Source organism: Haemaphysalis longicornis, unplaced genomic scaffold (genome assembly GCF_048455015.1).
Source record: "Haemaphysalis longicornis isolate Haplotype H1 unplaced genomic scaffold, Haemaphysalis longicornis Haplotype H1 scaffold_5, whole genome shotgun sequence".
NCBI classification, from domain to species: Eukaryota; Metazoa; Arthropoda; class Arachnida; order Ixodida; family Ixodidae; genus Haemaphysalis; species Haemaphysalis longicornis.
In genome coordinates, this window is record NW_027526385.1 from 31,311,819 (window position 1) to 31,327,128 (window position 15,310).

The 15,310-nt window shown below is 47.4% G+C and overlaps 1 protein-coding gene across 2 annotated transcripts in view; it reads left to right on the forward strand.

Moving 5' to 3' along the window:
- Positions 1–15,310, forward strand: part of LOC144138028 (fatty acid synthase-like) — a 69,503-nt gene that overhangs the window by 20,937 nt on the left and 33,256 nt on the right. The gene's annotated exons all lie outside the window — the stretch shown is intronic.

The following is a 15,310-nucleotide window of genomic DNA, read 5'->3' on the forward strand; positions in this document are numbered from 1 at the left end:
GACGGAAAAGCGTTCGCAGATGCGTAGTCGTGCTGCTGACCGCTGTGCTTGTTCGCCCAGCGCAAAAAAGTGCTTCCCGCACCCTATTTTTACGCTGTACGGTAAAAATATCTGACTCTTCTTCCGCCTTCAAGAGGCCTTATATTTTCCAACGGGCGTACCAGTCAGCGAAGCGTCGCATGTGCGTTTGCGCAGCGCTTGTGTGAAGCGACCTTGACTTGGAGCTAGATACAATGTACAAACTAACCAAGTAAAGAAAGGCCCATTCTTCCATTCACAAACGTGTCCTGGCCCTGGCTTCGTTTCAACTGAGCGAACGAATTGCGACGACCCGTCGGCGTCCGGCGAACGAAACGCTGGGCCGACTGACTCTGTCTGAAGGCCGGGGAGCCGTGCAGATAGCTCAGCCAATTGCGAGCTCGGCTCCTCTCGACGTCACACGAATACGCCGCAGAAAATGGGCGAGCGTAAAGAGAGGAGGACAGCATTTTCGAATTAAGTTTTCTACTAAATAAAAGCGCGTAAACGCGCCCAGAGTGGTCGTAACATGGCCTGGGGACCCCGGACTACAATTTGCGCAAGTAATCCCGCAATGTTTACATATCACTTCAGTGTCCCTTTAAGTGTCCCTTTCTCTCTCTCCCCTTTTTTAGGCGCATGCGCAGTTGTCATAGTGTGTATGTGTATTTTCTAATGAATTCAGTTTATCTCTAACGTTCGTCCTGTGATTTTCTTACTTGTGTGGTCCGTCTTTTGAGCTAGTAAAATGTACCCAGTATCGAGAAAACCCCTTTTTCTCCACTCAACTCTGCCTCGGCGATCCCTGTATCCGGGGCTAATACGGCAAAGGGGCACAGGACGCGTTCGCAGTCACATGTTTCAGTGAAGACGACCTTACACGTGCATAGGAAGGGCCATTGAAAGCGTCGGCATGATCTCCGGATGTGCGACTCAAACATGCACAATTAGTTGTCTGGGCGGACGGATGGGTTGCATTCATCCTTCCCTAGCCAAAGGGTCAACAACCTGCGTCCCTCGGGCAGTTATATGCACCTCCCCCTGTGTAATTCTATGTTAGGGTGAGTTACTTATGGTGTTTTGGTGAGTTATTATATTGATGAGGTCTGATAGAAATGTTTTGCAACGATCACTAAAACTAAATGTACTTTTGGGGAATTCAAAATACTGGTTTTTCCCAATACCTTTTCCGCAATTTCAAGAGCAATGGTGAGCAATTAGGCTGGATAATAAAACAACACATTAAGTAATGATCATTTACCAGCTTTCCCGTCCAGCTCTTATGTTGTCTTAGCGACCACTTAAAACGAAGAAGGGTCATTAAATGTCTGTGGGGTTTTTTATTTGTTTAGTTGAAATCACCATCTCTCTGGAAACATGCATCACCTCGAACGCTAAACCCCTGAAGTTAGGTCGCGGTACAGTCGAGTCCCTTCGGTACATCGACATAAGACGTGTTTAAAAAAATCCAAGCAGTGTACTTTTTTCATCAGGCGTAGCACCAGCATAATAATCCTATAGCAACCAGGTAAATGCTACCCATCAATTCGAGTGTCTGGCCACCAAAGATAATCTATCAACAGTACCCTCTCGATGGTGTGAGTCAACATTTGGTCAAAAGTGAGCTTTAGTTAACGTTAAATCACTCATTATTACTCTGATCACGGGGTGCATTTTGAGATAGCTCTTACGAATGTGTGCGTCACCATATACGAATACTTCTCCGTTACGCTGCGGGATTTTGTAAAGAATGATGTGATCACAAACTGAAGTGCGACTCGCCTGCCGTGCTTGTGGTTTGAGGGAAAGGAAAAGGAAATGCAGCGCACTGGGTATGTGCGGCGCGTTCGCAAACACACAACCCAGGGCGGGGAAGAATACGAGGAGGTGCTCTTGAAGCACGAGATTGAATTTTTTTGACGAGGGGCTGGGGTGAGGCAGGGGGTGATACCGTTATCGACAGCGGTATCACCCCCTCGCCGCGGAATCAGTAGCAGTGGCAGCAGAGCAGTCAGTTAGACTAGTCAGGGAAGTGCATGTCGGAAAACAAAGCATCCCTGAAAATGTATAACAGCGGAAAAATCGCGAAGCATTAGCCCTGTGCAAATGGAATAACGCGGGAGAGGCCTCCCTTTCTGCATGTGTCACCAACTTGTTTGGTGTCACTCTCTTTCCAAAACAAAATACGTAGCGCCCGAAAGGTCGAGGTATAGGTTTCTTCCAAATGGAGACAGGGATGCCGTACGCTAACAGAGCTGCTATATATGTTGGCATTATTTGAATCCGTTTGAAAACGTTAAGTTGTCCGCTCTACGCCTACTAAAAAACTGACTGTTATATCAGGCACCACCGCGCTGGCTGCATTCTCCGTGATGACACGTTTGAATATGTTGAAGGCTGGGCAAAGAAGAAAAGTCTAGAGTAAACTCTACCTTCTGGTGTTTCGCTTATTCAATGGCTGAAGTCACCAAAGAACAGCGTAAATTATTCGTGTGGGAACTCGGCGTGGGATAACATGAAACCACGATATGGGCCCGTAGGAACACACTTGTCAAATAATATAGGCGCGCTTGGTACCCGAAGTATAGTCCTTGGCTATGGCGTACACCGTGTATTGAAGGCCGGAAGGAGAATTCAGACCACCTGGGATCATTACCTCCATCGAAGTCTCTGCATATGGAAGTTTTTGTTTTTCATTTGGATTAGAAAAACGGCAGCCCGACGCGGTGTTCGAACCAGCAGCCTTGTGGTCAGCAGCCAAAGGCTGAACACCGAAAAGTTTTTGAAGGTCACACCTCTCAAGTATTTGCACTCTCCAGGTGAATGAAATGTCACAAACATGAACGTTTCGGGAGTTGGCCCTCACCTTTGCACAGTGCAGCAGTCTTGTGGCCCGACTGTCACTACACAGTGGCAGCAATGAAAGGGCGAAGTCGATGTTTCATATCTCCTGTAGGCTGCCGAGTGTGACTTTTCGTTTGCTCAGCCTTGCACTCAGCGCGCGCTACCTGCACTATAATACCTTTTAAACGTTGGTGCGCATACCTTCCCTCATATTCTGATGACGAAGATATCGTTGACACTGTTGCGACTGATCTGAAGGGAAAAACACGAGAGAAGTTGCGCAGTGGACAGTGCGTGAAAAAAATCCCGGAATTTTTCGACCACCAATTATCAACTGCAGGACATACAGTAAAGCCCGCTTATATCGAACAGCGCGAGGATTGTAAAATAGTTCGATATAGCAAAATTTGATATAGAGAGTGAAGCAAAAAAAAACTTATATGAGAGCAATCCTGCCGACCCAGTCACGACCTAACGCTTCTTTTTAAGCCCGGGCCCTCGCTAAATGCATAGCGAGGGCCTCTTTTCTGGCAGTCTTGGTGCCTTAGGGAGCCTAAGAGGGTTGAACGCTGGTCGACCACTCTCGACATGTCGTAGACACTCGAGTCGCGGCCCGGGGGTTAAAAAGAAGGTCTCCTTCACCCCGAGTAGTCCGAGTGGCGCTGGCTACCACCCCCAAGCGCAGGAAACAAAAATACCTTAGCAGAAATACCCCAGAAAGTGGAAGGAAAAATAGCCCCGTCGGTAGTGCAGTGTTCATCACACCAGGCGCGTATTCTGGAGGTCGTGGGTTTGGATCCAACCCGGCGGGCATTTTTTCCCCACTTTCTGTCTTTCCAAATTCTTTTTCTGTTTCAATGACCCACCCGATCTACCCTTTGCTTTGCGAGGTTTTCTTGACTGCCAACCCTTATTTTCTCTCTTATATATACGCCACTGTAGATTCCGTCATTAAGATCCTGTTTCGTCACCGTCGGATATCACCCCAATCGTGCGCCGAGAATGGAGGCTATTGCTTCTGCTTCTGCTTCTCTGCTTCTCTTCCCGTCCTTTGCTGAACCCGACCAAATTTAAGTAGCCTCACCAGGTCCAACCGTTCACCTTCGCCCCAACGCCGCCTGTCCCGCTCACTACAACCTCGCTGCCCATCTCCGACGTCTCACTACACTCCACCTCCTTCGTAAAACTAGGTAATGCAGCTCCCGGAGGTGACGCTGCATTCCCGGCTACGTCCGAAAATCCTCTCTTGACCTCGGCTACCCGGAACAATTTACTGGACGTTGAATTTGACGGCTTTTCTGTCAGTGCCCTCATCGATACAACAGCGCATTTATCTGTTATGAGTGCTCATCTTCGCCGCCGCTTACACAGTTACGGCGCCACCAACATCACATCTTGTTAGAGTCGCTGATGGAGGGACACCTGTTGTTATCGGAATGTGCTCTGCTCGTGTGACTGTAGCTGGTCATCAAACGACTGTTTTGTTCACTCTGCTTGGACGTTGCTCGCATGACCTCATCCTTGGCCTTGACTTTTTATCTGAGCACGCCGCCCTCATTGACTGTCCTACCGGTGTCCTTGGCCTCAGATGCCGATTTTACCAGCTCCGGACGACGCGCCCGACGACAGGCTTACCTCGAAAAAGCACATTCGCTTGGCACCGAGAGCAATAACGTATGTTCTCCTGTCGTGCATATCCCAAGTTCTTGGCGGTGTTTACGTAGTGTCATGCACTTTCTTCTTCAGCGACAATGGTAGGCTGCTATTCATTATCTCAGAATGTCTGCCATATGCAACCCACCCCACTCTGATCCTTCTAATTATCTCTGCCTCATTGTTGGGATCTGGGGTCACAACTTGGCCTAAGTAGATATACTCGCTTACCACTTCCACTGCCTCGCCACCTATCTCAAACTGCTGTGCTGTCCCGAGGTTATTGATCATTACTTTAGTTTTCTGCATATTAATTTTCAGGCCCATGGTTATACTCTGTTCGCCCAGTGCGGAAAGCATGCTTTGCAATTCGTCCCCCGAGTTACTTAGCAAGGCAACGTCATCAGCAAATCTGAGGTTACTGAGGTATTCTCCATTAACCCGTACACCCACCTGTTCCCAATCCAACGTTCTGAATATTCCTTGTAAGCATGCTGTGAATAACATTGGAGAGATTGTGTATCCTTGTCTGACACCCTTCCTTATAGGTATTTTACTGCTCTCCCTATGGAGGATGATGGTAGCTGTAGGCCCATTGTACATATCCTCTAGTATTCTTACATAATGCTCATCTACCCCCTGGTTCTGTAATGCCTGAATGACTGCTAGGGTTTCGACCGAGTCAAATGCTGTCTCATAATCTATAAAGGCTATATATAGGGGTTCAGTATACTCAGCGCACTTCTCAATCCCCTGATTGATCGTGTGAATATGGTCCATTGTTGAATAACCTTTACGGAACTCTGCTTGTTCTTTAGGCTGACTGAAATCTAAGGTTGCAGAAATTCGGTTAGCGATTACCTTGGTAAATACCTTGTAGACGACTGACAGTAAGCTGATCGGCCTGTAATTTTTCAGGTCCTTCATGTCACCTTTCTTATGGATTAGGATGATGTTCGCGTTCTTCCAAGATTCCGGTACCACTGTGGTCATTAGGCATTGCGTTTCAGGTTTGCCCGTTTTTCAAGTACAATTTCTCCGCCATCCTTCAAGACGTATGCTGTTATCTGATCCTCACCAGGTGCTTTGCCCCCTTTCATTTCTTTCAAAGCCTTCCTTACTTCTTTGGTCGTTACTGATGGGATGTCTATCTCCTCTGAACTACTGTCTCGTTCAGAATAATGGGAGAGGCCTTTGCCCTGCAGTGGGCGTAGATAGGCTGATGATGATGATGATGATGGTGACGTAGTGTCACCAATCATTGATGTGCAGCTTGCGCACAGCGTGAGCCTGCCTCATACCGTAGTGACTGTTACCAACAACGAAGTCACGTTGCCATTCCTGAATTTCAGCTTCTGTCCGCAGGTTCTTCCGCACGGTATGACACTCGCCACGTTGGCGCCGCTCCGTGATTACGACGTTTGCGCAGCAACCTTTCTCGAACCTCCAATCCATGCTAAAACACCCCGCCCTACTCCTCCGTGGGAGGATGTCAAACTTCGAAGATGATTGCAGCTGATCTAACGGCAACGCAAGCTGAGGAACTGCGTTGCGTTTTGGAGTCATACCGCGACATCTTCGATTTCGGTGATCGTCCTCTGGGCCAGACATCCATCGTCCGTCATCGTATTAACACCGGAGATGCCAGCCCTGTGCACAAACGGCCGTATCGTGTGTCCCACGCTGAGCGGCTTGTAAGCCAAAAGGAGGTGGACAAAATGCTTGATAGAGACATCATTGAGCCATCCCCAAATCCTTGGGCGTCACCAGTTGTCCTGGTTAAAAAGAAAGATGGAACCTGGCGATTCTGCGTGGACTGCCGGCACCTTAACAAAATCACAAAAAAGGACGTATATCCGCTTCCACATATATCCCTTCCAACGTATATCCAACGGACGTATATCCGTTGCCTTGCTAAGTAACTCGGGGGACGAATTGCAAAGCATGCTTTCCGCACTGGGTGAACAGAGTAGAACTGTGGGCCTGAAAAAGTAATATGCAGAAAACTAAAGTAATGATGAATAACCTTGGGACAGCACAGCAGTTTGAGATAGGTGGCGAGGCAGTGGAAATGGTAAGCGAATATATCTACTTAGGACAAGTTGTAACCCCAGATCCCAACCATGAGGCAGATATAATTAGAAGGATCAGAATGGGGTGGGGTGCATATGGCAGACATTCTCAGATAATGAATAGCAGCCCACCATTGTCGCTGAAGAAGAAAGTGTATGACAGCTGCATCTTACCGGTACTCACCTACGGGGCAGAAACTTGGAGGCTCACTAAGAGGGTTCAACTTAAATTGAGAACGACTCAGCGGGCAATGGAGCGGAAAATGATAGGTGTAACATTAAGGGACAAGAAGAGAGCGGGATGGGTCAGGGAGCAAACTGGTGTTAAAGACATATTAGTAGAAATTAAGAAGAAGAAATGGACGTGGGCAGGGCTTGTAATGCGAAGGCAAGATAACCGCTGGTCATTAAGGGTAACAGAGTGGATCCCTAGAGAAGGCAAGCGTTGCAGGGGGCGGCAGAAAGTTAGATGGGCAGATGAGACCAAGAAGTTTGCGGGATAAATTGGTCACAGTTGACACAGGACCGAGGTAATTGGAGAACAATGGGAGAGGCCTTTGCCCTGCAGTGGGCGTAGATAGGCTGGCGATGATGATGATGATGATGATCCGCTTCCAAGAATCGACGATGCGCTCGATTGCCTTCATGGTGCCGCGTACTTTTCTTCCATTGATCTCCGCTCCGGCTACTGGCAGCTCACTGTCGATGACAAGGACCGTGAAAAGACGGCTTTTAGCCCACTTGACGGACTGTACGAATTCAAAGTAATGCCATTCGTACTTTGTAATGCCCCAGCTACGTTCAAGAAGATGACAGACTCTCTCCTACACGCCTTTAAATGGTCGACTTGCCTTTGCTATCTTGATGACGTTACCATCGTTTCTCTAATGTTTTCGACCCACCTCCATCGACTGTCGGCTGTTCTGGCCGTTTTTCGCCGAGCCGGACTTCAACTTAACTCTTTCAAATGCAAGTTTCGACATCGGCAAATCACGATCTTCAGCCACCTGGTCGATGCTAAAGGAGTGCAACCTGACCCCGACAACACTGAAGCTGTGCGAAAATTTCCCGTTCCACGCTCAGCAACAGATGTGCGCAGTTTTGTCGGTTTGTGCTCTTATTTCCGCCGCTTCGTCCGAAATTTCGCCGAAATCGCCAAACCCCTTACCGAACTTCTCAAGAACGATACTCCATTTGCTAGGGGCCCTGAGCAAGCCGCAGCCTTTTCTCGCCTCATCGACACTCTGACCTGCTCACCAATCTTGGGCCAATTCGACCCTTCTGCCTCCACGCAGGTGCGCAGTGACGCCAGTGGCAATGGCATAGGTGCTGTGCTTGCCCAAGTCGAGTACAGTTACGAGCGGGTGATGGCGTTCGCGAGCCGCCTCTTGTCATTGGCAGAACGCAACTATTCCATTACGGAACGCGAGTGCCTTGCGCTGGTGTGGGCCGTCGGAAAATTTCGACTCTACTTATATGGTCGCGATTTCACCGTAGTGACAGACCACCATGCGCTCTGCTGGCTAACGTCTTTAAAAGACCCGACCGGGCGGCTTGGTCGTTGGTCACTACGACTACAAGAGTAAAACTTCAACGTCGTTCACAAGTCTGGAGATGTGCACAAGTATGCCCACTGTCCATCCCCTTATCCCGTCGGTACGCCGAACACCACTGACATCGCTGACGATGCCCACATCTTGGCAATCTCCGATTTCCTACAGATGGGAGAAGAGCAAAACCGTGACTCTTCATTGCGCGCAATAATCGAACGCCTCCAATGTGACCCATCTGACCCATCGCTACGAGCCTTCCTCCTCCGTGAGGGAGTCCTCTACCGTAGTAACTACCGCTCGGATGGGCCTGACATCCTCCTTGTAGCTTCACGACGTTCCCTTGGCGGGTCATCTCGGTGTTGCGTGCACTTATTCCCGCGCCCGCCACCGATTCTTCTGGCCTGGTGTTTATAAGACGGTCAAACAATACGTCAACGCTTGCGATTTGTGCCAGCGCCGCAAGAAATTGTCAGTGCTCCCTGCAGGTCCCCTTGAGCCCGTGGATATTCCGACCTAACCATTCTTCCGCGTCGGCTTGGACCTCCTTGGCCCTTTCCCTTCATCACTGTCCGGCAATAGGTGGATTGCGGTTGCTTCCGACTACGCCACCCGATATTCCATCAACCATGCCCTGTCAACAAGCTGTGCCACTGATGTTGCCGACTTCCTCGTAGGAAACGTCATTTTGCCGCAAAGTGCTCCGCGGGAACTTCTCCCAGTCCGTGGTCGTTCCTTTCTTTCCAAAGTCGTCGCCGACCTGCTTCGCTTGTGCTTCACCAGCACAAGTTGACCACAGCATACCATCCCCAGACAAATGGTCTGACCGAGCGCTTTAATCGTACACTCACCGAAATGTTAGCCGTGTATGTCTCATCTGACCACAAAGACTGGGATGCCGTGCTTCCATATGTCACATTCACTTATAACTCTTCACGCCATAATAGAACCGGCTATTACCCGTTTTATCTGTTGTACGGTCGAGAACCAGCTTTGCCAATGGTCACTTTACTGCCGGCTCCCACTTCTTCACCGACAGCCTGCGCCCACGCCGCCATTACGCAGGCTGCGCTGGCACGTAACGTCGTTCGCGCACGGTGGTGTAATTGCGAGGTGGCCCAAAAGTCCTGTTATGACGATAAGCACCGCACTGTGTCTTTTCCGCCTGGCTCTCTGGTGCTCCTGTGGAAGCCTCTTCGCCGTGTTGGCCTTTCCGCAAAATTGATGCCCCGTTACAGCGGACCTTATTAGGTGCTGCGACAGGTGACGGATGTCACGTACGAAGTTTCTCCTATACTGCCCTCCCCATCCCAAGCATCTCCTTCATCGGACGTTGACGTATCTCTCCTCAAGGCCTATCGGACGCCTGCCGATAGCGACTCCTAGCAAACACCGGGACGGTGCTTTTGCCGCCGAGGGGTCATGTTACGTGACGCTCCAAATACAGGCAAACGACGAAGACGACGAGAGACACTGGGCGATACTCGGTTCGAGAAAGAAGGAAGAAGGTTGATCGGCCACCTTGCGAACTGTTCGTTTATGAGCTGCTGCATGCCACTATCGCAGACTGTGTAACTGTCGCAAATACCCCTTATTTTCATCCTAACATTATATATATATAAATATATAGCGAATCAGAAAATGGGAAATGAGGGGCTCTGTGAAATAAGACAGAAAATAAGGGTTGGCAGTCAAAAAAACCTCGGAAAGCAAAGGGGAGGTTGTGGTGGGTCATAGAAAGAGATAAAGAATTTTTTTAGTCTGAAAGAAATTGATGAAAAAATGCCCGCCGGGTAGGATCCGGTTTTCTGGAGGTCGTGGGTTCGGATCCAACCCGGCGGGCATTTTTTCACCAATTTCTTTCTGACTAAAAAAATTCTTCATCTCTTTCAATGACCCACCACAACCTCCCCTTTGCTTTCCGAGGTTTTCTTGACTGCCAACACTTATTTGCTGTCTTATTTCACAGAGCCCCTCATTTCCCTTTTTCTGATTCGCTACATGCTTAGCGAGGGCCTCTGTTCTGGCAGTCTTGGTGCCAAAGGTAGCTTAAGAGGGTTCAACGCTGGACGACCACTCTCGACATGTCGTAGGCACTCGAGTCACGGCCCGGGGGTTTAAAAAAAGAAGGTCCCCTTCACCCCGTGTAGTCCGAGTGGCGCTGGCTACCACCCCCAAGTACAGGAAACAAAAAATACCTAACATAAATACCGGAGAAACTGGTGGGGAAACAGCCCCACCGGTAGCGTAGTGGTTATCGCACCAGACCGGTATTCTGGAGGTCGGGGGTTCAGATCCCACCCGGCGGGCATTTTGTCACCAATTTCTTTCTGACTCAAAAAATTCTTCATCTCTTTCCATGACCGACCACAACCTCCCCTTTGCTTTCCGAGGTTTTCTTGACTGCCAACCCTTATTTTCCCTAATATGTATATATATATATATATATATATATATATATATATATATATATATATATATATATATATATATATATATATATATATATCAGGGTGTCGAACCGGAACTGAACCGAAAAAAGAAATAACGGTTACCGGTTCATGCCGAAACGGTTCGACCCTCTGTTGTTGATATTGCACAGTCAATGCAATTCAGACATTTTTTTCTTTCACGTACCATCAACTTCGTACTTGCTCGCGCACTTTCCCCAATTGAATTGAACACAATTGAACATTATCACGCTCTATGTAACAACAGGGGGAATGAATGAGCACTAATGTAGCAACGGTCTGTTGCTGCTGAATGCGCGAGCGTAGTGCAAGCTGACCAAACGAAATGTCATTCTCGGCAGCTTGCATCGGGTATAAAACGAATTTGCCCTTCCGTAGTTGCGACTTCATTGGAGCAATCAGGCTGCAGGAGTGCTCGACTGCGCAACAGCGAAAGCCCACACCCGATGTGTGCAAACTTTTTGCATTTCATAATTTGTTGACAAGGTCCGACACCTGCAAATTATTAATACTTGACAAGTGTGACCGCAGCAGCTGCTCAGTGGCTAAGCCGATTGCTAAGCCATTTGCCCAACTCGCTACATTGCTTCTACTGCGACTCTTTTCGGAGGGTAGTACTGCTGTGGACGAATTAAAGAGCGTCTACCCTAAAAGTCCCATCTCATGCTCCGCGTGTCAAATTTCCCTTTCATTTTGTAACCGCATTCTCTGTTATAAGATTCCGCAATGTAGCACACGGAACGATGGTAGGGTTTCAGGCGGTACGATGACATACTGATTGTAATGCACACTTTCGGTATCGCAGAAGGAATTGCAGTGGTCAGAGCAATAATGCAGTGACTGAGCGTTAACTAAAGCTTACTTTTAACAAAAGTGTGGCCAACACATTCGATAAGGTGACAGCTAACAAATTATTCAGGGTGTCCAAATATTCTAATTCATTGGTAGTATTTATGTGCCTGTTGTAGGATTTTTCTGTTTTGTTACAAATATAAAAAATGTGCGCCGTTGGTATTGAGCACTGGTATTTGAACGCGCCAGTACGCAGGACTAAATTTAAGGCTTCAAGGTTAGCGTGATGGGTGATTGCATAGCGACGATTGCGATTTCAACAAAAAAGGAAAGGACAGAAAATATATCCCACCGTCATAACTCTTGGCGGTGGCTTTATGAATAGTCGCTGGGACAACATAGAGTCTGAGCGAGAAAGAAGGTGGTAAATCGTCGCCACTTTATCTGTTTTTCTAATATCTCGTGATTGTTTAAAGTTTTCTTTGCAATTGCGCCACAGCCCTTGGGGAACAGCAGAATTTTGAATTTTTGCTTGTGTTTTGACTTGACGGTCGTTTTGAACTAGTCAATGTTTTTTTTTCTAATTTCAGTGATAATTCAACTCATCGGACCGGTTCGCGAACCGGTTCAAGCTCCCGAACCGGTTCGCGAACCGGTTCGGTACGTGATTTTGTCGAACAGGAACGGAACCGGAACGAAATTATTTCACCCGAACCCGAACCGTAACCGAACCGGTATTTTTTTCGCTTCGACGCCCTGATATATATATATATATCTATATATATATATATATATATATATATATATATATATATATATATATATATATATATATGGGTTTGACTCCCGCTCCCGGAAAAAACGGCGGATTTTTTCTCGACTTATATTTTCGCCTATTTAGCACTGTAATAAAGAAACATGACAGACACACGTCATTCGGCACTATTAAATATCTCGGAAACAGCCGAATAGCACCTGCAATGAACGACTGCAACCTTGATATGTGTCCTTACTGAGGCCTTCGCCCCGTATCTTTCTGTTCTGCTATATATATATATATATATATATATATATATATATATATATATATATATATATACAGAAATATAGGTCGGCAGTTTACAATGCCAAAGGAGGCATAGGGGTGTGGTTAGGCTCTTTTCTTTTTCACTACGGTTAATTAGGTAAACTTTTTTTTTAATATACAGAAGAAAGAAAGTAAAACACGCGCCCAGAGTGGGGACCGAACCCACGCCTTTCGATTACATGTCGAATGCCTTACCAATTCGGCTATCTGGGCGACTGTGTTCTCCTTCACTTTCTGGGCTATTTATATTTACTAGAGGTGTATCTGACGCTTGAGGGTGGTAGCCAGCGCCCATCTGACTATGCGGGGAGAAGGGGACCTTCTTTTTAACCCCCGGGGCGTGACTCGAACGTCTACAGCCTGTCATGAGCGGGTTACTGGCGGGAAGCCCTCTTATGCTACCTAGGCATCAAGGCTGCCATAAACCGAGACCCTCGCTAGGCTTTCGCAGAATAATATAGTAAGGAAATGAGGGGCCCGTTGAGGAAATACAGAAATATGGGTCGGCAGTCTACAATGCCAAAGGAGGCATAGGGGTGTGGTTAGGCTCTTTTCTTTTTCACTACGGTTAATTAGGTAAACGTTTTTTTTTAATATACAGAAGAAAGAAAGAAAAACAAGCGCCCAGAGTGGGGACCGAACCCACGCCTTTCGATTACATGTCGAATGCCTTACCAATTCGGCTATCTGGGCGACTGAGTTCTCCTTCACTTTCTGGGCTATTTATATTTACTAGAGGTGTATCTGACGCTTGAGGGTGGTAGCCAGCGCCACTCTGACTATAAGGGGAGAAGGGGACCTTCTTTTTAACCCCCGGGGCGTGACTCGAACGTCTACAGCCTGTCATGAGCGGGTTACTGGCGGGAAGCCCTCTTATGCTACCTAGGCATCAAGGCTGCCATAAACCGAGACCCTCGCTAGGCTTTCGCAGAATAATGTAGTAAGGAAATGAGGGGCTCGTTGAGGAAATACAGAAATATAGGTCGGCAGTCTAGAATGCCAAAGGAGGCATAGGGGTGTGGTTAGGCTCTTTTCTTTTTCACTACGGTTAATTAGGTAAACTTTTTTTTTTAAATATACAGAAGAAAGAAAGAAAAACACGCGCCCAGAGTGGGGACCGAACCCACGCCTGCACAGTCGCCCAGATAGCCGAATTGGTAAGGCATTCGACATGTAATCGAAAGGCGTGGGTTCGGTCCCCACTCTGGAAGCGTGTTTTTCTTTCTTTCTTCTGTATATTTAAAAAAACGTTTACCTAATTAACCGCAGTGAAAACGAAAAGAGCCTAACCACACCCCTATGCCTCCTTTGGCATTGTAGACTGCCGACCTATATTTCTGTATTTCCTCAACGAGCCCCTCATTTCCTCACTATATTATTCTGCGAAAGCCTAGCGAGGGTCTCGGTTTATGGCAGCCTTGATGCCTAGGTAGCATAAGAGGGCTTCCCGCCAGTAACCCGCTCATGACAGGCTGTAGACGTTCGAGTCACGCCCCGGGGGTTAAAAAGAAGGTCACCTTCTCCCCGTATAGTCAGAGTGGCACTGGCTACCACCCTCAAGCGTCAGATACACCTCTAGTAAATATAAATAGCCCAGAAAGTGAAGGAGAACACAGTCGCCCAGATAGCCGAATTGGTAAGGCATTCGAAATGTAATCGAACGGCGTGGGTTCGGTCCCCACTCTGGGTGCGTGTTTTTCTTTCTTTCTTCTGTATATTTAAAAAAAAAGTTTACTTAATTACCCGTAGTGAAAACGAAAAGAGCCTAACCACACCCCTATGCCTCCTTTGGCATTGTAGACTGCCGACCTATATTTCTGTATTTCCTCAACGAGCCCCTCATTTCCTCACTATATTATTCTGCGAAAGCCTAGCGAGGGTCTCGGTTTATGGCAGCCTTGATGCCTAGGTAGCATAAGAGGGCTTCCCGCCAGTAACCCGCTCATGACAGGCTGTAGACGTTCGAGTCACGCCCCGGGGGTTAAAAAGAAGGTCACCTTCTCCCCGTATAGTCAGAGTGGCGCTGGCTACCACCCTCAAGCGTCAGATACACCTCTAGTAAATATAAATAGCCCAAAAAGTGAAGGAGAACACAGTCGCCCAGATAGCCGAATTGGTAAGGCATTCGACATGTAATCGAAAGGCGTGGATTCGGTCCCCACTCTAGGCACGTGTTTTTGTTTCTTTCTTCTGTATATTAAAAAAAAGTTTACCTAATTAACCGTAGTGAAAAAGAAAAAAAGCCTAACCACACCCCTATGCCTCCTTTGGCATTGTAGACTGCCGACCTATATTTCTGTATTGCCTCAACGAACCCCTCATTTCCTTACTATATATATATATATATATATATATATATATATATAGATGTAATATCATGGTGTTGCATCGAAACCGGATTTTCGCGGCACTGAACACGAACTGTTATTTTTTTCTGCTCATGAACAAGCCGTTGCCTCTGAAAAAGCTAGCCGAACTGCCGTCATTTCCTCCCTTCAATGTCCCCTGCGCCTTACTTTTGTCCTTTTCTCCTTTTCTCTCTCTACTCTGTGTCTCTCTCTCTCAATTTTCTCTTCCCAGTGTTCCGCTAGCTTTTTTCCCAAAAGAATAAATAGTGACTCTTAACCCTACTTGTAAAGTTACGGTCGCCGCCGAGTACGTCCAAATACAGTTGTTAAGGTTTGTAGGAGGCCCCTTTTTTTCTACATATTGCATAGTGGTGTAAACCTTGCAAGCATCGTGTACAAAATAACTATAAGTCAGTCTCAATGCGTATAAGTCCTTCTAGGACGTAAGTGACAAAGTAGTAGCAGGGCGAAGAAG